Genomic DNA, 22,425 nt, shown 5'->3' on the forward strand with positions numbered 1-22,425 from the left:
AAAGCCCCAGACAATGTCATGTTTCCCCATTCCACTGATTTGCCCAAACTACATGGATCACCCCATAAGTGGACTCTTTACAGAATCCCTTAGATGATTTTAAATACATTTTAAAAGCACTTTAAATAAATCCATGCATATGTACATATTAAGCAAATGCAAGTATGTATACATACAAATATTGAAAATACATGCATGTGACTATGAGGATTTGTAGTTCACATGTACACAATAGTCTAACCCTTTAGTGCAAGGAGACAGCTATACACATATTGGGTGGGGGTTGGCAGGGCATAAGAGTTTATTTTCCCAATTTGTTTTCTTTTAGGTCAACCCATGCATTCATGTATGCATCCTTAGGCTGATATTTGCACAAGTTCCGGTAGGTTTCTGTTCTTTGAAGATGACAGTATGAATGAGAATTCTTCCCAAAGCCCACCAGCAGGACCTTCCCGTCCAATCTGGGGCGAGCAGACATTGGGCAAACGTCCAGCTGTGCCTGGGTTCCTGGGTCTACCTGCTTCCTTGCAGGAAATGCAAAGTCAGGCCAAGACCTTCGAAAGGGCAGGTGTTTTTGAAGACATTTCTTCCATTTTGTCAAGAAAATGTGTTTCTATATTCCATGTTCTCACTTACAGGTAGGAGCTAAATCTTGGGGACACAGGGACATAAAAGATGGGAATATGAGACTCTAGGGGCTTCAAAAGGAGGGAGGGTAGGAAGAGGTAGGGGCTGCAAAACTTCCTTTTTTTGGGTACTAGGTTCATTATCTGGGTGATGGAAGCAATAGAAGCCCAAACCTCAGCATCTTGCGATATACCTTTGTAACAAAGCTGCACATGTACCCCTGAATCCAAAATAAAAATGTAAATTGAAAAAAAGAAACTATTATCTTGCAATGATGGCAGCACTTTCAATTATTATAAAGTAAATTCCCCATTCAAACAGGAGTGACTATTTCTGAAAACAAACATATGACTGGAGTATGCTTACTATGAATATAATTTTCTACACAGTCCTCCTGCACCCCTGCCCTCAAGAGGTTAAGGAATTTCTCCGAACCACCACTACAGGATCTGAAATCAGGTAAAAAGAACCACAGTCTGATTCTGTGTATGGCCTCTACATTTTAAGGATCAGTTTGCTACTCTTTTCCATGTATCTTGTGTTTTGTTCTCAAAAAAGAGTGTTGAAGCTATGGTGTTAGGAGAAGCTGCCGCCTCCCCTCGCTGAGGCAGGCAATCTCAAATGCACTGTGATTGCTGCATGAAAGACAATGGGGACAGGTATGTGTGATCTTCACAGTCCTATAGCAAGGTGATTTGGGGCCTACAAATTAGCATAAGACCCTCTGACTTCTCACAGGGATTCTGTTAGCTATCTCAGCTCTAATTTAGTTAGTGGCCCCAGACCGCTTTAATCTCTTCATTGGTGTTTCAATTTTGTAGAAATGGTTTCAACAAAACTAGCATATTTAATAAAGAAAAACAATGGACTTGTCCTCAACCCCAACCTTAAGAGTTTCTGATTGCTGAGCAATAATCAATGAAGATTTAGATCAGGAGCTATGAGAAAGACGTAAGCTACAAGAAAGATCAGAGACGTGGGCAAATGACAGTCTTTCCTCCAACAGTGCTATCTACCTCCATGGCTCCAGGAGTCATGTAATTTAAATAACATCACTTTAGAAAGAGGAAAATTCCACTGTGAGAAAAGACTAACAAGAGGCAGATTAGCAAAGTGGGTGAGGTTTTGACATCACATAGATCTGAGTTTAAATCTTACTTCTTACAGGTCCTCACACCTAATGTCCTCATCTGTGAAATGGAGCTGGTGGTACTAGGGGGGGTCCATTGAGTAGCGCTTTACCATTCAAGGAGAGGGACCCACTGCATCAGCATTCCTGGAGCTGGTTAGAAATGCAGCATCTACATTTACCAGCATTCAGATGGATTCATATGCAAATAAAAGTTGAAAAGCCCTACTATAAACTAGATGAGACAACATCTAGCAGCAATGGGGCATTTAATGGGCTCTCAATCAGTGGCAATTGTTCTTGTTTTGAGAAGATGTTAAAGATTATGAAAAGGATTATTTATTTACTTTCCCTATTATATTTTAAATATCAATATGAATCACCAGGTTTGAGATTTTTCTGCAGATATCGGACTGATAATTCAACTCCAGAGTCTGGGAGAGGCCCAGGTGGCTGACAAAGCACAGACAGGGGGGTTGTTTTCCTTTCCTGTTGGGCTGTGAATCTGGGGAGGGGTAGGGCACAAATGATGCTGGCTCATCCTTTTTGGAAATGAAGACCCAGTCTTATTATATCATAAAAGTAAAGTCAGTGCTGACTCATGCAATCAATACTTAGGGCAAACAGCATTTCGTATAAACAAAGGGTAGGAATTTGTTCTTTAGAAATGAATAATTGGAAGCCTATTTGCAAGACCATACATAGTTGTCCTCAAAGCTGGCTGCACACTGGGGTCTCCTGGAAAGTTTAAAAAATGCTGGTGCCCACTTTGGTTCCATTAGAATCTCTGGGTGGGACCCAGGGCACTGGTATCTTCAAACAAAACAAACAAACAAACAAACAAACAAACAAGCAAACAAACTCCTCAGGTGATCCCAGCGTACAGCCAACATTGGGAACCACTGCTGTAAACTTGGAAAATCTTCTCTTGGAAAAGAATACAAAGGAATTGAACAAAATATGGCTATAGGAGCGCAGGCATGGTCTCAACTGTTTGAAGATGGTGTGGCTTGGGTGAGACAAGAAGAGGGAGAGACAGTCATCTGCCAGGCAAGGCCCAAGTGGCCCTGAAAATATTTGATTACATGTAGGTCTTCCTTTCTGGTATGAAGATGCTCACTTTTTCACTTGAGAGGCTCACTAGCAATAAATATAACATGTAGGCTGTGCCTTGAAGATGCGTCAAATGGCTTTAATGTGATCATTGCATGCAGGGAGCTTGGAAAACACCCATCTTTGCTTTCTGCCTTTCATAACTTTCTGCCTCAGGTTGGTCCCAAAGACCACTTGGCTTTAGCCTTAGATTGGTTAGATTCCTTCCACGGAGTGCAGACTACTGGAGGTGGTAACTGCTCTAAGGAATATTCCTTTTTGAACTTTAGACAGGAGTTCAAGATTATTTATATTTTATCTAATTAAAAAAAAAAAAGTTTCCAAGCCAACCAGATTCCAGAGAGCTTTCCTTGGGGGAAGTGAGAGGATTTCTCTTAAATCTTCTCCCCAAACCCCTAAATGTTGCTTTGTTCTCTTTAAACACCACAGTCACAACATCAAAATACGAGGACAGAGAACTCAGGTCTGGAAAGAGCAGCTAGTCTCTGAGAGGATATGGAGTCCAGCTGAGAAGAAAAAAAATGGAATCTCTAACTTTACTTCTTTTTTATGACAGTTAAATATCTCCCGGTGTAGAAAACTAAGTGGAGGTGCTGGGCTGAGCCCTGTCGAACTACAGTTCAGACAAAATGGGCTGGAAGGGTTGCACTGATCGGAGCCCAACTGGGCCTTCTGACACAGCTACTAGTTCTGAGCACAGAGCTGACAGCATACAAATGCAGGGCACCCCTCCATTGCCGCATTCATCTGCGGCCGCGAAGGCATCCCCACTGAGTGGTCAAGGACACAGAATTGCCCTATCCAGGAGACAGCCACTCCAAGGGGCACGTGAACCTTGGCCATGGGGGCTCCTGTCCTGCATGCCTCAACATGGTGCCTTTCTCTGCCTTGGCTCTGCACTCACAGGGCCCCAGGACAGGTGTTTTCAGCCAGAATGCCCAATTTAGTTCTGAACAGTGGAAAACGAAAGAGAAAGAAAACACCAGTGATTCTGAGAGTGCATATTTACAAACAGGAAATAGAGAAAGAGCAGGATAGGAGCCTTGTAACTAAGACAATGCCCCACAGACATGGAGTTTTGACAGCTTGGTGCTCTAGACGACTTAGTCCCGGCTTACCATACAGATTTCAGACTGATGTGACCTGTTGTTTGGAATCCAGACCCTCTTAAAATGCAGGGGTGGAGAATGAGGGTGCCAGGGGCTGGGGGATCTCCTGACCATTGGAAATTCCTCAGTCAAAAGATGAGGAGGGTGCAGGTGAGGAGGGGAGAAGGCATACACTCTCCCAGTTCTGTCGGTCCCGTGGGTCTACAGAGGCTACGTGGTCCAGGGGCACCCTGGCCATGATTCTCATGCTCTGGCATGGGGAGGCAGGACTCCAGTTATGTGAGCAGGAGAAACAACGGGCCGTGAAGAAAAGGAAGGAAGAAGGGAAGACTATCTAGAAGAGAAGGTCTCCAAGACCTCAGCTGCCACGAGAAGCAACCCAGTCAGGTATTTTATGAAGTGATTTTCCTCATTGTCAATTATCAGAACCATACTGTTTCAGCTTTCTCATCTCTTGCTTTAGTTTTAAGTGTTTCCGTCCCTCTTTTCTCACCTTTCTATACGTGGTTTTCTCCACGGCCCAGCCTACTGGACATAGTCTGTGGATTTCTACATACTGTCCTGGACAAGGAAATGGAGGTTATTTTAGTTGTGCTGATCCCACAACTAAGGAGGCTTTAGAGTGGTGGTTCCTGAAGGATTTTTCACAGGAGATATTAATTAGCATTATGTGAAATAAAAGGCTCTAGTGGTTTCATAGGTTTCAGAATTTCTTGGTTAAATCGTGTTAACTAGACAGCTCTACTGCAGGATGTCTTTTAGCTTTCAGTATTCAAATAATCTTTACGAAATATATAGGAACAGCATATAGTATGCAGTGCTTCTATCTACCCATCGATCTATCTACCTGCCTACCCACCATGGAATCTGTTTTCAATAAAAGGATTTCTTTGGATCAGTGTTTTGTTGAAGGAAATTTGAGAAATGCTAACTTGGAAAATGCTGGGAGCCAATAAGGAAATTAAGAATATATATTTCACTAACAACCAAATGAACATTGCAGAGGTGGTAAGATATAAATAGAGACACTTTGAAGTCAGACAGACTAGATCTAAAATCCCAATTCAGCCTTTGTTAGTGATGCTGAGAAATTTGCTTGAACTTTCTGAGACTCAGATTCTTTGGGTTGGAATAAAGGCAATTTTAGCCTGTTTTGGGTTGTGGTGAGGAGAAAAAGAGAGACCAAAGAACTGAGTAAAAGATACATAGGTAAAGGATTGTGGTTACTCCAGTCAGAACTGTGAACTCATGAGGCCAATGAATGAAATAAGTATTAAAAATGTACTTCGTAAATTTCAAAACACATGGCAAATAGTAGCCAAATAGAATCAAGAGTATTTCTTGAGTACTGAATATGTGATGTATGTTATGGTGTGGTACATATATTGTTCTTTCTTTCCATAGAATTGAAACCACGTTATTTGTGTTATTTCATAAATAGAATGTGGAGATAGGAAAGGCTTAAAGATCATCTCATATAAACTTTTCATATAACAAGTGACACAACTGAGTCCCAAAGAAATTAGGTGACTTGCCCATGGTCACTAATTAGTGATCTAGTTAGTGGCAGAAGTGAGATCATCAAGATTCTTCTTCTTTACCCAAATACCAAAAACCACAACTTTGGGAATTTCGAAGGAAAAAATAATTCTTGGTTCTTAATCATAATACTGATGGGCTGGGCACAGTGGCTCACACCTATAATCCCAGCACTTTGGGAGGCTGAGGTAGACGGGTCGCTTGAGCCCAAGAGTTCCAGACCAGCCTGGGCAACATGGCAAAACCCCATCTCTACAAAAATACAAAAATTAGCCAGGCATGGTGGTACATGCCTGTAGTCCCAGACACTCGGGAGGCTGAGGCGGGAGGATGGCTTCAGCCTGGGAGGTTGAGGCTGCAGGGAGCTGTGTTGGTGCTACTGTATTCCAGCCTGGGTGACAAAGTGAGAGCCTGTCTCAAATAAAAGCAATAATAATAATAATAGTAATAATATTGATGGGGAAACTGGGGTTCTGTGGGTTTAAGTTGGAAGTCTTTAAGATTATACGATTAGGCAATATTAGCATTACATGAGTGCACGGCTACAGTCCTTTCTTTCTGCTCTAAACCCCTTGGACAGCTCTGAGATTACCTTTAGTGTAGGTTTGCCCTGTACTGTGTGTGCTCCTCACCCCTTTCCTCAGAAATCCACCGTACCTCTCTGACTCAGGATGATGCTATGAAACTGACATGCAATCATTAGCCTCATTCCAGCTACTATGGGTTTTTGTGCATTTGCAGGGCATCATTTTTATTGTGTCAACATACAGTTTTAGATTCCTGTGACTATTTGCTTTTTGTTCAACTTTGAGCGCATGTGTTTGTCTCATATTCCCCAACAGGTTACAATATCTATAGTCAAGGACGGAAAAAAGGTAGGCAGGATACTAACATTTTTTGAGTGCCAGCTATCTATCAGGAACCAAATTAGATGCTCTCACCTAAGTCACTGCATTTAATCCCCACACCAACTGTCTGACCAGTGAGGAAACTGAGGCTCAGAAGGATGTGCTGACTTGACTCAAATGTCCAGCAGAGCGAGCATTCAAACCCAGGTCCATCTGCTTCTAAAGACCACACTTACTCTGAGGCACCATCTTGTCTGTTCTGCAAACCTTCTCCAGGACAATGCACAGCACAGGTGCTCAATAAATATTTACAGATCGTGATAAAAGTGCTTTCTTTACAACCTGGAGAATATTCACTTGAAGTCTATGCTTTGAAAGTTAATTTAAAAACCAGTGGAAATTTTACCCCCAAAAAATGAGAAATAACTTGTGATCATGAAAGCACTAGAATATTGTATTAAGTTCACATAAATACTGGCCAAGCGTTGCTCATTCAGAGCAAAGTGCCAGCCAACACATTTTGGGCATCTCAAATTGCCACTAGACCTTGCATCTATGCACATGAAGGCAAAAGTGTTTCAGAAGCATTCTGAGCTAGACTTTGGGATTAGTTTATCAACCACCATCCAGCAGCGAAGGGACTGGACAATGCATGTGGCTCTAGGCTCTTTGCTGAGTTTGCTGCAGACAGACCATGGCTCCGCCCCCACTGTCAGAATCAGAGCAGTTCTCTTTTCTTTGAGAAGTGATCACTTGCCATGCTCAAATGCTGCAAGAATCTTCCCATCCTCCTTTGAGTCTGGCACCCTCATCATCTATCGCTACTTGATGTAAGTTTCCAGAGCCAGTGGTGTGAACACGCTTCCTGCTTTGTTAAACTGCCCTTTCTACATGATTTGACTAATCTACAGAGCAGTACCCAGGAATGGTAAATCTAGACAATGACAAAGAAGCACTGCAGTATATAAGTAGATTCTTGGTAAACTAATTTTTCCCCTGCCACTCTCAAAGCAATATAAACTTTGTTGTTCCTCCTGGATTTCAAATGCTTGTAATAAATTCTTTGAAATGTCAGTAATGTTGAACTGAGGGTTTTCTTAAGGAGATTTTCTTTCTTTCATAAAAGGAAAAATTGTCCCTTGCAGAGTATATGGGTAAATATGTTTTGTTTATTTTATTCAGTACTTAATACAGTTGGGTAAAGGATTCACATTTCCCACCCGACCTCTCACTGAATGAGTGAATCATGAATGAAGCTCTCAATTTTCTGGAAGGTAGTATAAACAGAAATAAATTCATGTTCTTTTATATCTTTAGGCTAATCAACATTTGCTTAACAAATTTATAGCACACAAAGCATTCTCATAAGTATGTTATATTTAATTTTCATGATAACTCTCTGAGCTTAGATGGATTTTCTTTTCCATCATAATAAAGTTTCTTTGGCTCTTTAGTCCAAGAGGAAGTCTTGCCAGGACTCTTCCAGTTTTCCAAAGGTCCTCAGACCTTGGATTGCTTTGGGAGAATGTTGTCTACATAGTGATACTTCTATTATTTTTACTAGACTTACTTAATTTCATAAAATCATAAATTAGTTCAGTGAAAAATGTCAGCCAAAAGAGTTATTTGGTTGTCATAACATTTCAGTTCAATCAAAAATGATTGCTTTATTAGATCTGTGCAATGCGGAAGATGGATTTCTAGCCCCTTCCTTGCCCCAGTTTGTTATCCAACATGCATTTGTTTTTCTACTGTGCAAAATTTGGTGCAATGTTCAACTAGAAAATGAGATCAAAGACCTGGCCGAAATTTACAATGAACAGAACATCATTGACTTTGGAGGATTTTTGCTAACTAAATCATTTACACAGCCAGTAGCAAAGCTGAGAGGGATGAGGGTGAGATGAATGAGGCACTCATTTCAGGCACCAGATTTAAAGGAGTGTCCAGAAACGTAGTAATCAAGATGAATAAGATCTTAATACAATATTTTAAAAATAAGAATGAGTGCCAAAAATTCATGATCACCAAATGTTCATATGACTGATTTTTTTTCTTTTGCCTCAGACTCCAATATGGCTCAATACTGTTACTGATCCTGCATTTAAAAATTTGAAATTTTGCTGTTCATAGACTTTTGGCATTCATTTTGATTTTTGAAAATATTTCATTCAAACATTATCTGAATTTCTGAGAATACCCTTAAATTCTATCTGAGATGAGTGCTTCCAAGCCTCACTATCGTCTCAGTCCTGGCTAGGAGAATTCTGCATAGTGATTTAGCCCCGTATAGGTGAGCGATGTCTGAGTTCTATATTTACAGTGACCACACAAAGGAGTTATATGAATACACCCTCATAGTCACCCAACTCTACACAGTTTTAGGGGTTTGTAACATAAAACTCCAATGGAACTGAAGGAGTTCTAGAAAATATTTAATTGTACCCCCTCCATTTTATAAATGAAAAAACCTACAGAGTCTTGAGTAATATTGTGGTAAACCGATTAAGACTAATTGCTGGGGGGAGGGGGTTTGTAATATTGTGGTAAACCGATTAAGACTAATTGCTGGGGGGAGGGGGTTTGGCCTAGGACACTGGGTCTTTTCTATAGGGCAGACCCATGATTGGAGACCATTCGTTTTAGAGAAATTGAAAGTCCTACAAGTCTGGCTCCTTCTCAAGCCTTTGGGCTCTTTATTTTAAAAAGTGATAATGTACCACCTTCTCCCATCACATATGCACTTTGTAACTTAGTACTAAGTTTGCCAGTGGGAAAATATCTCAAATGGGAAGACCAGAAGGCGATGCCCACTGCACAACAGAGGTGGGATTCTGATGCAGTTTTACTCCGCTGTGCCTGAGTGGTAACTAGACCTTTCCATGCACATGGTTGAGAATACATTTTATGCTCTCAAGCAACTTCACCTCTGAGGAGGTGACTGTGCCCCTCATTCCTCATACAAATACAGATAGCTTTCACTCTCCAATTCCTACTGATCTCTCTCTCCCTCTGTTATTTATTAAAATGTGCAATAGAACAAGAAAAGGAAAAGATTATCCTGCATCCTGCCATGCAAGATGGTATGCAGGAGGCCAAGGTTAAATGCAGCATTTGGTTTCTTAAGCTTCTCTAATGTATAGGTGTGGAAAAGCAATCTGGGACCACAGCTTATAGCAGTGACTCTCTGAGGATAAAAACTTGACTTTAATTTGGACTCTCTGGCTAAGATAAAATCTGCTTCTGCTATCATTATCCCACTTATGTTTGTCCTCCACTCTCTTTTCACTCTGCCACCCAGCTGAGTGGGAAGAAATTAACCTGACCTTGAAGAATACTCAGAGAATCTTCAGGACCATCGAGTTTTCAATAGCCAATAAAATTCCAGAGGCCTACTAACATTGAGATTATAGACTCATAGGCCTGAAAAAGACCTTAGACCACACAGATGAGGGAAATGAAGTCCAGAGAGCTAAAGTGACCTATCCCAAGTTATGAGTTAGTTGGAGGCAGGGTCAGAATTAGAAAGGGGACTCAAGCCCTCTGGTTACCCTCTTCCACCCACACCATGACTGGGCTCCAACCATGCCCAGCACATCTCCAGACCACTCAAGAGGGAATATATGCACAATAGGGCTTTTATAAGATGTCTGAAATTTTACCAGTGCAAATAAAAACTCCCAAGGAGTTTTCTTTTCAAGAAAATTCTTCTTAAAGGTCATAGAAAGGAGGCTTTTATTTCACCATTCTTACACTTATGGGGTCTCTATCCAGATTAAAATTACATATTGAAATTTTTTTTTTTTTTTACCTAGATCATGTTTTTTGCCCCAAAAGATTGCTTCTATTTATGTTTCTGCTTCTATCAAACATAGTCTGTATTTTTAGTTTTGGATTCAGGCACAGCCTGTGGACCGTGGGTTTGAGCAAAAATAAGGAGTATGGACTGCTCTCCATCCTGGCACCCAGGGACTAAATTCAGCTCACAGGGCATCCTGTCTGTCCCACACACTGTTTTTATCAATTTGAATTTGGGTTTTACAGCCAAGATTACTTTACTTACTTACAGGGACTGCCAGGCCCTGAAGACCTCTGCCCTTGCATTTCCTGTTTAGAACTTCTCTCCTCAAGCCTCCTGAGCAAGAATGAAGCCATGGGTGGGTGAGTCTTGAATCTCAATGGAGAATCTATAGACAGACCTCCAGGGGCCAGCTTCTAGAGTCTGCTTTAGACCACCAGACCTCCTGGAATGCTGAGTGATCAAAATTAATAAACAAAGTGATCCCCCTACCTGGGCTTCTTTGAAGGGATAATACTTTAGACTCATATCTGTCTTAAAACAACAACTTGGTTTTGTAAATGTAATCCTTTTCACAGAATTGAATAAAAGAGTGAAATAAAATGACACTGCAGTATTGCAGAAAAGCCCGGTAAGAGGTATTTGGAGACTTTTTGTTTAGAGTGTTACCACCCACCAACACTATTAATTTTTTTTCATCTCAAGAAATGACCTCGATGGCCGAATAGGAACAGCTCCAGCCTCCAGCTCCCAGGGTGAGCGACACAGAAGACGGGTGATTTCTGCATTTTCAACTGAAGTACCAGGTTCATCTCACTGGGGCGTGTTGGACAGTTGATGCTGATCCACGGGTGCAGCCCGACCAGCGAGAGCTGAAGCAGGGCGAGGCATCACCTCACCTGGGAAGTGCAAGGGGGAAGGGAATTCCTTTTCCTGGCCAAGGGAAATTGAGACACACAACACCTGGAAAATCGGGTAACTCCCACCCTAATACTGCGCTTTACCAACAATCTTAGCAAACGGCACACCAGGAGATTATATCCCACACCTGGCCCAGAGGGTCCCACGTCCATGGAGCCTCCCTCATTGCTAGCACAGCAGTCGGAGATCTAACTGCAAGGCGGCAGCGAGACTGGGGGAGGGGTGCCCGCCATTGCTGAGACTTAAGTAGGTAAACAAAGCCACTGGGAAGCTCGAATTGGGTGGAGCCCACCGCAGCTCAAGGAGGCCTGCCTGCCTCTGTAGACTCCTCCTCTGGGGACAGGGCATAGCTAAACAAAAAGCAGCAGAAACCTCTACAGATGTAAAATTGCCTGTCTGACAGCTTTGAAGAGAGCAGTGGTTCTCCCAGCATGGAGATTGAGATCTAAGAACGGACAGACTGCCTGCTCAAGTAGGTTCCTGACCCGAGTAGCCTAACTGGGAGATATCCCCTAGGTGCAGACCAACACATCACACCTTACATGGCTGGGTACACCCTGAGACGAAGCTTCCAGAGCAAGAATTAGACAGCAACACTCGCTGTTCAGCAATATTCTATCTTCTGCAGCCTCCGCTGTTGATACCCAGGCAAACAGGGTCTGGAGTGGACCTCAAGCAAACTCCAACAGACCTGCAGCTGAGGGTCCTGACTGTTAGAAAGGAAAACTAACAAACAGAAAGGACACCCACACCAAAACCCCATCAGTATGTCACCATCATCAAAGACCAAAGGCAGATAAAACCACAAAGATGGGGAAAAAGCAGGGTAGAAAAGCTGGAAATTCAAAAAATCAGAGCACATCTCTCCCGCCAAAGGAACGCAGCTCGTCACCAGCAATGAAACAAAGTTGGACAGAGAATGACTTTGACGAGTTGAGAGAAGAAGGCTTCAGTCGAAACTTCTCAGAGCTAAAGCAGGAACTAAGTAACCAGCGCAAAGAAACTGAAAACCTTGAAAAAAGAATGGATGAATGGATAACTAGAATAATCAATGCAGAGAAGACCTTAAAAGAACTTATAGAGATGAAAACCATGACACGAGAACTATGTGACAAATGCACAAGCTTCAGTAACTGACTCGATCAACTGGAAGAAAGATTATCAGTGATTGAAGATCAAATGAATGAAATGAAGTGAGAAGAGAAATGTAGAGAAAAAACGAGTAAAAAGAAATGAACAAAGCCTCCAAGAAATATGGGATTATGTGAAAAGACCAAATCTACGTCTGATTGGTGTGCCTGAAAGTGACGGGGAAAATGGAACCAAGTTAGAAAACACTCTTCAGGATATCATCCAGGAGAACTTCCCCAACCTAGTAAGGCAGGCCAACATTCAAATTCAGGAAATACAGAGAACACCACAAAGATACTCCTTGAGAAGAGCAACTCCAAGACACATAATTGCCAGATTCACCAAAGATGAAATGAAGGAAAAAATGTTATGGGCAAACAGAGAGAAAGGTCAGGTTACCCACAAAGGGAAGCCCATCAGACTAACAGCAGATCTCTCGGCAGAAACTCTCCAAGCCAGAAGAGAGTGGGGGCCAATATTCAACATTCTTAAAGAAAAGAATTTTAAACCCAGAATTTCATATCCAGCCAAACTAAGTTTCATAAGTGAAGGAGAAATAAAATCCTTTACAGAAAAGCAAATGCTTAGAGATTTTGTCACCACCAGGCCTGCCCTACAAGAGATCCTGAAGGAAGCAGTAAACATGGAAAGGAACAACCACTACCAGCCATTGCAAAAACATACCCAAATACAAAGACCATCGATGCCAGGAAAAAACTGCATCAACTCATGAGCAAAATAACCAGCTAATATCATAATGACAGGATCAAGTTCACACATGACAATATTAACCTTAAATGTAAATGGACTAAATGCTCCAATTAAAAGACACAGACTGGCAAATTGGATAAAGAGTCAAGACCCATCAGTTTGCTGTATTCAGGAGACCCATCTCACATGCAGAGACACACATAGGCTCAAAATAAAGGGATGGAAGAAGATCTACCAAGCAAATGGAAAACAAAAAAAAGGCAGGGGTTGCAACCCTATTCTCTGATAAAACAGACCTTAAACCATCAAAGATCAAAAGAGACAAAGAAGGCCATTACGTGATGGTAAAGGGATCAATTCATCAGAAAGAGCTAACTATCCTAAATATATATGCACCCAATACAGGAGCACCCAGATTCATAAAGCAAGTCCTTAGAGACTTACCAAGAGACTTAGACTCCCATACAATAACAACAGGAGACTTTAACACCCCACTGTCAACATTAGACAGAACAATGAGACAGAAAGTTAACAAGGATATCCAGGAATTGAACTCAACTCTGCACCAAGCGGACCTAACAGACATCTACAGAACTCTCCACCCCAAATCAACAGAATATACATTCTTCTCAGTACCACATCACACTTACTTATTCCAAAATTGATCACATAGTTGGAAGTAAAGCACCCCTCAGCAAATGTAAAAGAACAGAAATTATAACAAACTGTCTCTCAGACCACAGTGCAATCAAACTAGAACTCAGGACTAAGAAACTCAATCAAAACTGCTCAACTACATGGAAACTGAACAACCTGCTTCTGAATGACTACTGGGTATATAATGAAATGAAGGCAGAAATAAAGATGTTCTTTGAAACCAGTGAGAACAAAGATACAACATACCAGAATCTCTGGGACACATTTAAAGCAGTGCGTAGAGGGAAATTTATAGCACTAAATGCCCACGAGAGAAAGCAGGAAAGTTCTAAAATTGACACCCTAACATCACAATTAAAAGAACTAGAGAAGCAAGAGCAAACACATTCAAAAGCTAGCAGAAGACAAGAAATAACTAAGATCAGAGCAGAACTGAAGGAGATAGAGACACAAAAACCCTCCAAAAAATCAATGAATCCAGGAGCTGGTTTTTTTGAAAAGATAAAATTGATAGACTGCTAGCAAGACTAATAAAGAAGAAAAGAGAGAAGAATCAAATAGACGCAATTAAAAGTGATAAAGGGGATATCACCACCGACCCCACAGAAATACAAACTACCATCAGAGAATACTATAAACACCTCTACGCAAATAAACTAGAAAACCTAAAAGAAATGGATAATTTCCTGGACACTTACACTCTCCCAAGACTAAACCAGGAAGAAGTTGAATCCCTGAATAGACCAATAGCAGGCTCTGGAATTGAGACAATAATTAATAGCCTACCAACCAAAAAAAGTGCAGGACCAGACAGATTCACAGCCGAATTCTACCAAAGGTACAAGGAGGAGCTGGTACCATTCCTTCTGAAACTATTCCAATCAATAAAAAAAGAGGGAATCCTTCCTAACTAATTTTACAAGGCCAACATCATCCTGATACCAAAGCCTGACAGAGATACAACAAAAAAAGAGAATTTTAGACCAATATCCCTGATGAACATCGATGCAAAAATCCTCAATAAAATACTGGCAAACCGAATCCAGCAGCGCATCAAAAAGCTTATCCACCATGATCAAGTGGGCTTCATCCCTGGGATGCAAGGCTGGTTCAACATATGCATATCAATAAATGTAATCCAGCATATAAACAGAAACAAAGACAAAAACCACATGATTATCTCAATAGATGCAGAAAAGGCCTTTGACAAAATTCAACAGCCATTCATGCTAAAAACTCTCAATAAATTCGGTATTGATGGAATGTATCTCAAAGTAATAAGAGCTATTTATGACAAACCCACAGCCAATATCATACTGAATGGGCAAAAACTGGAAGCATTCCCTTTGAAAACTGGCACAAGACAGGGATGCCCTCTCTCACCACTCCTATTCAACATAGTGTTGGAAGTTTTGGCCAGGGCAATCAGGCAAGAGAAAGAAATAAAGCGTATTCGGTTAGGAAAAGAAGTCGTCAAATTGTCCCTGTTTGCAGATGACATGATTGTATATTTAGAAAACCCCATTGTCTCAGCCCAAAATCTCCTTAAGCTGATAAGCAACTTCAGTAAAGTCTCAGGATACAAAATCAATGTGCAAAAATCACAAGCATTCTTATACAAGAGTAACAAACAGAGAGCCAAATCATGACCGAACTCCCATTCACAATAGCTTCAAAGAGAATAAAATACCTAGGAATCCAACTTACAAGGGATGTAAAGGACCTCTTCAAGGAGAACTACAAACCACTGCTCAGTGAAATAAAAGAGGACACAAACAAATGGAAGAACATACCATACTCATGGATAGGAAGAATCAATATTGTGAAAATGGCCAAACTACCCAAGGTAACTAATAGATTCAATGCCATCCCCATTAAGCTACCAATGACTTTCTTCACAGAATTGGAAAAAACTGCTTTAAAGTTCATATGGAACCAAAAAAGACCCCACATTGCCAAGACAATCCTAAGCAAAAAGAACAAAGCTGGAGGCATCACGCTACCTGACTTCAAACTATACTACAAGGCTACAGTAACCAAAACAGCATGGTGCTGGTAACAAAACAGAGATATAGACCAATGAAACAGGACAGAGTCCTCAGAAATAATACCACACACCTACAGCCATCTGATCTTTGACAAACCTGACAAAAACAAGAAATGGGGAAAGGATTCCCTATTTAATAAATGGTGCTGGGAAAATTGGCTAGCCATAAGTAGAAAGCTGAAACTGGATCCTTACTCCTTATACGAAAATTAATTCAAGATGGATTAGAGACTTAAATGTTAGACAATAAAAACCCTAGAAGAAAACCTAGGTAATACCATTCAGGACATAGGCATGGGCAAGGACTTCATGTCTAAAACACCAAAAGCAATGACAACAAAAGCCAAAATTGACAAATGGGATCTCATTAAACTAAAGAGCTTCTGCACAGCAAAAGAAACTACCATCAGAGTGAACAGGCAACCTACAGAATGGGAGAAAATTTTTGCAATCTACTCATCTGACAAAGGGCTAATATCCGGAACCTACAAAGAACTCAAACAAATTTACAAGAAAAAAGCAAACAACCCCATCAAAAAGTGGGCAAACGATAGGAACAGACACTTCTCAAAAGAAGACATTCATACAGCCAACAGACACATGAAAAAATGCTCATCATCACTTGCCATCAGAGAAATACAAATCAAAAGCACAATGAGATACAATTTCATACCAGTTAGAACGGCAATCATTAAAAAATCAGGAAACAACAGGTGCTGGAGAGGATGTGGAGAAATAGGAACACTTTTACACTGTTGGTGGGATCATAAACTAGTTCAGCCATTGTGGAAAACAGTGTGGCGATCCTCAACGATCTACAACTAGAAATACCATTTGACCCAGCCATCCCATTACTGGGTATATACCCAAAGGATTATAAATCATGCTGCTATGAAGACACATTCACCCTTATGTATATTGCAGCACTATTCACAATAGCAAAGACTTGGAATCGACCCAAATGTCCATCAGTGACAGACTGGATTAAGAAAATGTGGCACATATACACCATGGAATACTATGCAGCCATAAAAAAGGATGAGTTTGTGTCCTTTGTAGGGACATGGATGCAGCTGGAAACCATCATTCTCAGCAAACTATCTCAAGAACCGAAAACCAAACACCACATGTTCTCACTCATAGGTGGGAATTGAACAATGAGATCACTTGGACTCGGGAAGGGGAACATCACATACTGGGGCCGATTGTGGGGAGGGGATGGGGGCAGGGATAGCATTAAGAGATATACCTAATGTAAATGACGAGTTAATGGGTACAGCACACCAACATGGCACATGTATACATATGTAACAAACCTGCACGTTGTGCACATGTACCCTAGAACTTAAAGTATTAAAAAAAAAAAAAAAGAAATGACCTCACCCAAATATACCACACAACCTACTTACACTTACTTTTTTCTAAAGCTATGGGAGCATCTGCACAGTTTTAGAAATAATTGTTGTCTTCTAAAGTGTTGTTTTTAAAGCAAAAAACCTAATTGACGGGCTTTCCCTGATAATCTACATTGCATAGTTATAAACTAATATCTTTCCAGCAGATTTCTGAATAATGTAAAAAGATAAAGCCCACATGAAAATAAAAGATTGTAAAATGAAATTTAGGCTACCATATATGAATTTAGTTGATCTTTATTCCCTTAATAATCTTCAGACAAAAACACTTTATAAAGATTATTACTTTGGACAGTTAAATATCTTTGCAATTCCTTTTAAACAGTTTTCTTTTTAAAAAGTTTAAACATTCCATGTTCCACAAACTCAAAAAGCCTGCAGCTAGTGTAAAAATTTTTTGAAACTAAAAAATTCTCCATTTCCTTTATACATGCCTGTAGTAAAGGAAAAAAGTCCTTTTATGCCTACTGACACAGATTTATTCAAAATTAGTTCTGTATCTGCTCAGTAATGTTCAAAAAAAAAAAATTGTACCAGGTCACTCATTTGGCGGTCATCTGTTAGATCCACAGAAGTTAGAGTAACAGCTCCTCTATATTTAAATGTACTCTAAACATATTTATTAAGTTTATAAGTTAAAACTTCAACAATGAAAAATTAGAATATTATCTCAGTGTTCCAAAGAAAGAAATGTAGCTCTGAGCCTTCATTTGTTGTAAAAACAAAACAAAACAAAACAGCCCTGGGATTTCCATGAGAAACTGTTAGGAGAACTTTTGGAAATTCTCCTAAGTTTATTTTCCTAAGGCTGAGTGGTCACTTCATCTAAAGTCCTGTCAACAGTCATTCAACAGGGCTTGTCTTCACTGGGATCTCACAGGCCGATAAGAGATTTATAAAACACTGACAGTGTTCAGGGAAGGCTGAGGTCCACAGAGCTCAAAACTTTCACCTAATAGGAAGGAATATTGGACTATATAGGACAACTGGGGATACACCTAAGCAATTTCATTCCTCAAGGAAGGGCAATATTTTTCTTTGGTAATTTTACCTATTTTGGTGCCTGGGATAGAGAAATTAGATGGTATGTAGGTACATCTAATGTAAGTGTTCTTAAAAAGCATTAAATTCATTTTGTGGAATAATAAAGTTGAATCCCAAATGCTGCCAACATTAAGGTTGCTGTAATCATGCTTTTTGTAAATTTGATAACATCTGCTCTCTCGGTAGCTGTCAAGTGGACAATGAAGAAGTTTTTGGCTCATGTTCATTTTAGTCTTGTGTCAAAGGTGTTATGTTGTCTCATCATCGTAAGATTTGTACAAATACATCTTGAAACTCCATTCATGTAAATGTTCAAACTAAAAGTAGCCCTGGCCCAAGTGCCCAGAAAAACACAATGACTCATCTCTCCGAAATGTGTTCATTTCTAGGAATGCTTCGGGCCAGCATTGAGAATCCAAATTGAAAGAGACAAAGCTGGGGAGAGCCGGACTGACTGAGGTTCATGCCCACCACTATGGCAGGGGGATGAGATGGCATTTGAAACAGGTCCACAGGCTGCTCACTCTGTTGGACTTTGTCACAGTACTACAAATACATGAAGTCATCTGAAATCTCACAGGGAAAAATGTCATTGTGCAAGTCAAAGAATGGATGGCTTGGCTGAGTTATTAATTTCTGGATCTGATATGATGACATCACAGTCATTATGTTTTGAAACTAATTTATTTTAAAGACACCTAAGTTAAAAATGGTTTTCTGAAGTTTAAAGTCATATATATATATAAAATTTACGAATGCACCTACCATTCCTTCTTAATAGGTAGGTTATAGATGAGCTCTTATGATTAGCCTGAAATATCTATTTATGATGCCCTCAGCCTCACAGTAATAAAGTAAGCCTATAGAAGTTTTATTCCTTTATAAAGATGCATATTGGTTGAGGCTCTTGGCATGAATTTAGAGTACTTGTTAGTCTGTGGAGTAATGGTTGGAATCTGGGACATAAGACTGGGGCTAAATTTCTTTGCCCTCCTAACCCCAGAGAGTCTTTAGAAAAATAGAAACAAAAGAGCACAAAGTACTTAAGGTGAGACACTGTTGTATTCATAATATAGAGAAATAACCACCATGCCTCATGGACAGTAGATGCAGTTCTCCACGGGGCTACAAAACTGTGCTAGTAATAATTTTAATTGGATGCTATCTTTGCTGCCTTCAAAAAGTATCATAAAATGGAATTATTACAGGCTCCAAGTGCACTTATAGTGCTGGCCTCTCACAGAAGGAAACAGATAACATTTATCCTTTGGAGGGCAACAGAAATGGGCTTCTATTTGTTTCGTTTACATGCATCCCCAGTTGCCTTCTAGTTGCTTCTTCTTCCCTATGTCTAAGAGATCAATTTGAATTAGACGCTGCAGAACTGGATGCTAAGTTGTGCGGCCCTCTGCCTTTGGGGATGGCACCACCCCATGGAAAGGTCCTTGGTGCTCCTGGGGGCGGATGGGAAGCACGGGGAGCATACCTGTAGAGGATTGGGTGGCGTGAGCGGTGAAGGCAGGCCATGTCCTGGAGACTGACTGGGTTTCTGCGGGGGGCTGGAACTCTGCTGGGTTGGAGATGGTTGGTTCTGGTTCTGGGGGTGGGAGTGGGGTTGGTGCTGCTGGGGCTGAGGTGCCTGTTGCAGCTGAGATGTAGGAGCTGGCGGCTGCTGAGAGGCGGGTGGTGGCTGCTGGGGTGGGGTGGGCTGTGACGGCTGCTGCTGGGACTGCGAGGGCGCCTGCGGGGCTGGCTGCGGGTGCTGGTTGGTTGACGGGGGAGGCTGCTGCTGCTGCTGCTGCTGGAGCTGGAGCTGGAGCTGCTGGAGCTGGGAGTTCAGGGATGAGGTAGCTACAAGGAGAGAAAGCAAATGTGGAGTGAGATAACATGACAAAGTGTCTTGCTGGGTCTTGACAGCCTGTCCAGTGCAAGTGGAGAAGGGTTTCCTTTAGAAAATTGTTGTCCTCCGCCCCCTGAAGCTCTTTGGTATTTAAGAGGGTTGTGAGGCACTGGGAGAACTAAGGTCACTTCTGGGGAAAGTTTAGTATTTTGAGAGGACCAGCATATAACACATCAGGCATTACTTTAAAAGGTGGTGAGCAATGCAAGCCAAAGGTGTGTGGTAGGAATGGAGATTGTTTTTTAATTACTTTCTCTCTCTCTTCCTTTCCATACTGTATGGGAAGTACACTCATGCTTTCAAGATTTCATTTAGATTTTTGACGTCCAATCAGTTTAGTTGTTTTGGTAAATGTTTGACTGGAGTTAAGAACAAAAAACCAAATTGTTTCATCCATGATCAATATCATTAATGGTATCATTTTCACTTGCTACTTCAGACCTCCACCCAGTTGCTTAGACGTCTTAGTGTCAAATTTCTAACTTTTTTTTTTTTTTTAATTCAAAAGTAGTACATGCTTCTCCATTTTGCAGGGTCAAAAGCATGAGTCTGATTTCTTTTGCCTACTTATTAAAGAGAGAGAATCCCTAAACTGGAAGGATGATAGCAGGCGACTGTGAACCAAAAAGTGTGGGGATTAGACATCAGCACCTAAGGACAGGACAGCACCTAAGGACTGAGGGAATGAAATCATCTTTTAGGATCTTGTTATGAGAAAGGTAGAGTAGTGGGAGAAGGTGTCTTAGCACAGAGCATGCAAAATTTGTTCTCACATGCTCATGCAGCACTGAACAATTTCTGTAGCAGGAAGCTAGTTAGTTTGACCTAAGAATGCTCTAGAGAAATTTATGGCTAAAAACCAAGTTCACTGTCTTTTTTGCCTAAATCTCAATCTAAAAGCTTTCTAACAAGTCCATGAACAAATAAATATATAAGGATCAATGTCAAACCCACAGGCCTTAAACGAATGTGTAGCTGTATTGATGAAATGACGATGCGACCATTCCCAGGGATATCAAATACCAATTCTGTGATCTCACATACAACGTAGGGCTTCCAACTTGGTCCAGTTGGGATAGCAAGTCCTCACTGGGCCATTAAACTACTCTAGGTCTGTGCAAGCAGTCCAGTGTGTGGCCTGCCTTGCGTGTAGAGCTAGGGTGCTCTGGGGCTTGTGATGTGATCTTAGAGATAGAGGTGGCATGGGGGAGGCCTGGAAAGTACCCCAGCATCATCCCGTTTATTAGACCTTTTAGAGAAAGGCCTGCTTTTGCCATTTCCCCCTTTCTTCTGTTGTACAAAATCACATTTTATCAAAGATCTGGGAGCCCCACTCAATTCTGACACCCCCAGATCTTCTGCAGTCTGGAGGATCCTGGGGCAGTGGAGCCTGATCTCTCCTTCTGGTGGAGTTCCAGACTTCAGGGACCTGATTGCCTCTGGCCTCCTGCCTGATTCAAATCAAGCCTAACCTGATGTCTTTCAGGTGGGGGCACATATGTCAATGCTTATTTCCATGGTTGACTTAAATACCATACTGTTTCATTTTGGTTAGAAAAGCATTTATCTAAATCAGCATTTAGAAACAGGAAAGTCTGGGAATATTGGCAGATAGATATTGGCAGACGGGTAGGTGCAGCAGACCCTAACCTACTAATGAGCCCTGGGCCCAAATATGTCTCCCTTCCTCCATGTCCGTAAGTTCATATTGCTTGGATATTTGTTTTCCATAACAGCAGCTTGACTGGAAAGGCATAAACCTAAGTCTTTGAGTTACATAAACTAATTTGACATCTGCAAGCAAAAAATAACAGAATAAAATATGTTCAGGTATGTACCAGATGCAAAGGAAAGCAGGAGGGGTATATACGAATGTAACTTGGGTCTAAAAAACACCAAAGCCACCTACACACTAACAAGAAAATGAGAGTTAAAAAATGTGAAAGCATGGTGCCTTGAAATGGCTCATTGCATTAAGCATAGTGAAATATGGACATCGAAGAATGAGAAAATAAGATGAATAAAGTTAGGAAGGTTCAAGGATGTATTAATATTTGAACTACAAAGAATGTTTGCAGATAAAATGATGCTTGTTGGGGTAAAATTCTGACCGTAAGCAGGGAAGGTTAAAGACTTTACTTTCTTCCCTGGTATTTATGCCCTTTTATGATGGTTTCCTCTCTGTCTTGTTACTATACATGACATAGACCAATGTTAAATGTAAAATTTACAGAAACAGCAGCTATGAAAGGCAAAGGGATGCACGGAAATACATTATGAAAATTTAAAAATATAAAATTTTGAAAAAGAAATACAAAACAAAACGTCATCAAACCAAATTTCCTAGAGAGAAGAGAGAGTTACGGCAAAGCCGGTGTCTTGAAACTTCCCAGATAAATAATTTAATAAGACATAGGAGTAGCCAAGAATCCTGC

The 22,425-nt window shown here is 40.8% G+C and overlaps 1 long non-coding RNA gene across 1 annotated transcript in view; it reads left to right on the plus strand.

The window, feature by feature from the left end:
• LOC114676932 (uncharacterized) overlaps positions 1 to 22,425 on the plus strand; it is a 191,235-nt gene that overhangs the window by 165,462 nt on the left and 3,348 nt on the right. The window contains exon 3 of the long non-coding RNA XR_013415387.1: positions 10,435 to 10,526. This is a non-coding gene — a long non-coding RNA (uncharacterized LOC114676932). The remainder of the gene's footprint in view (positions 1 to 10,434; positions 10,527 to 22,425) is intronic.

This window comes from Macaca mulatta, chromosome 3 (assembly GCF_049350105.2).
Source record: "Macaca mulatta isolate MMU2019108-1 chromosome 3, T2T-MMU8v2.0, whole genome shotgun sequence".
NCBI lineage: Eukaryota > Metazoa > Chordata > Mammalia > Primates > Cercopithecidae > Macaca > Macaca mulatta.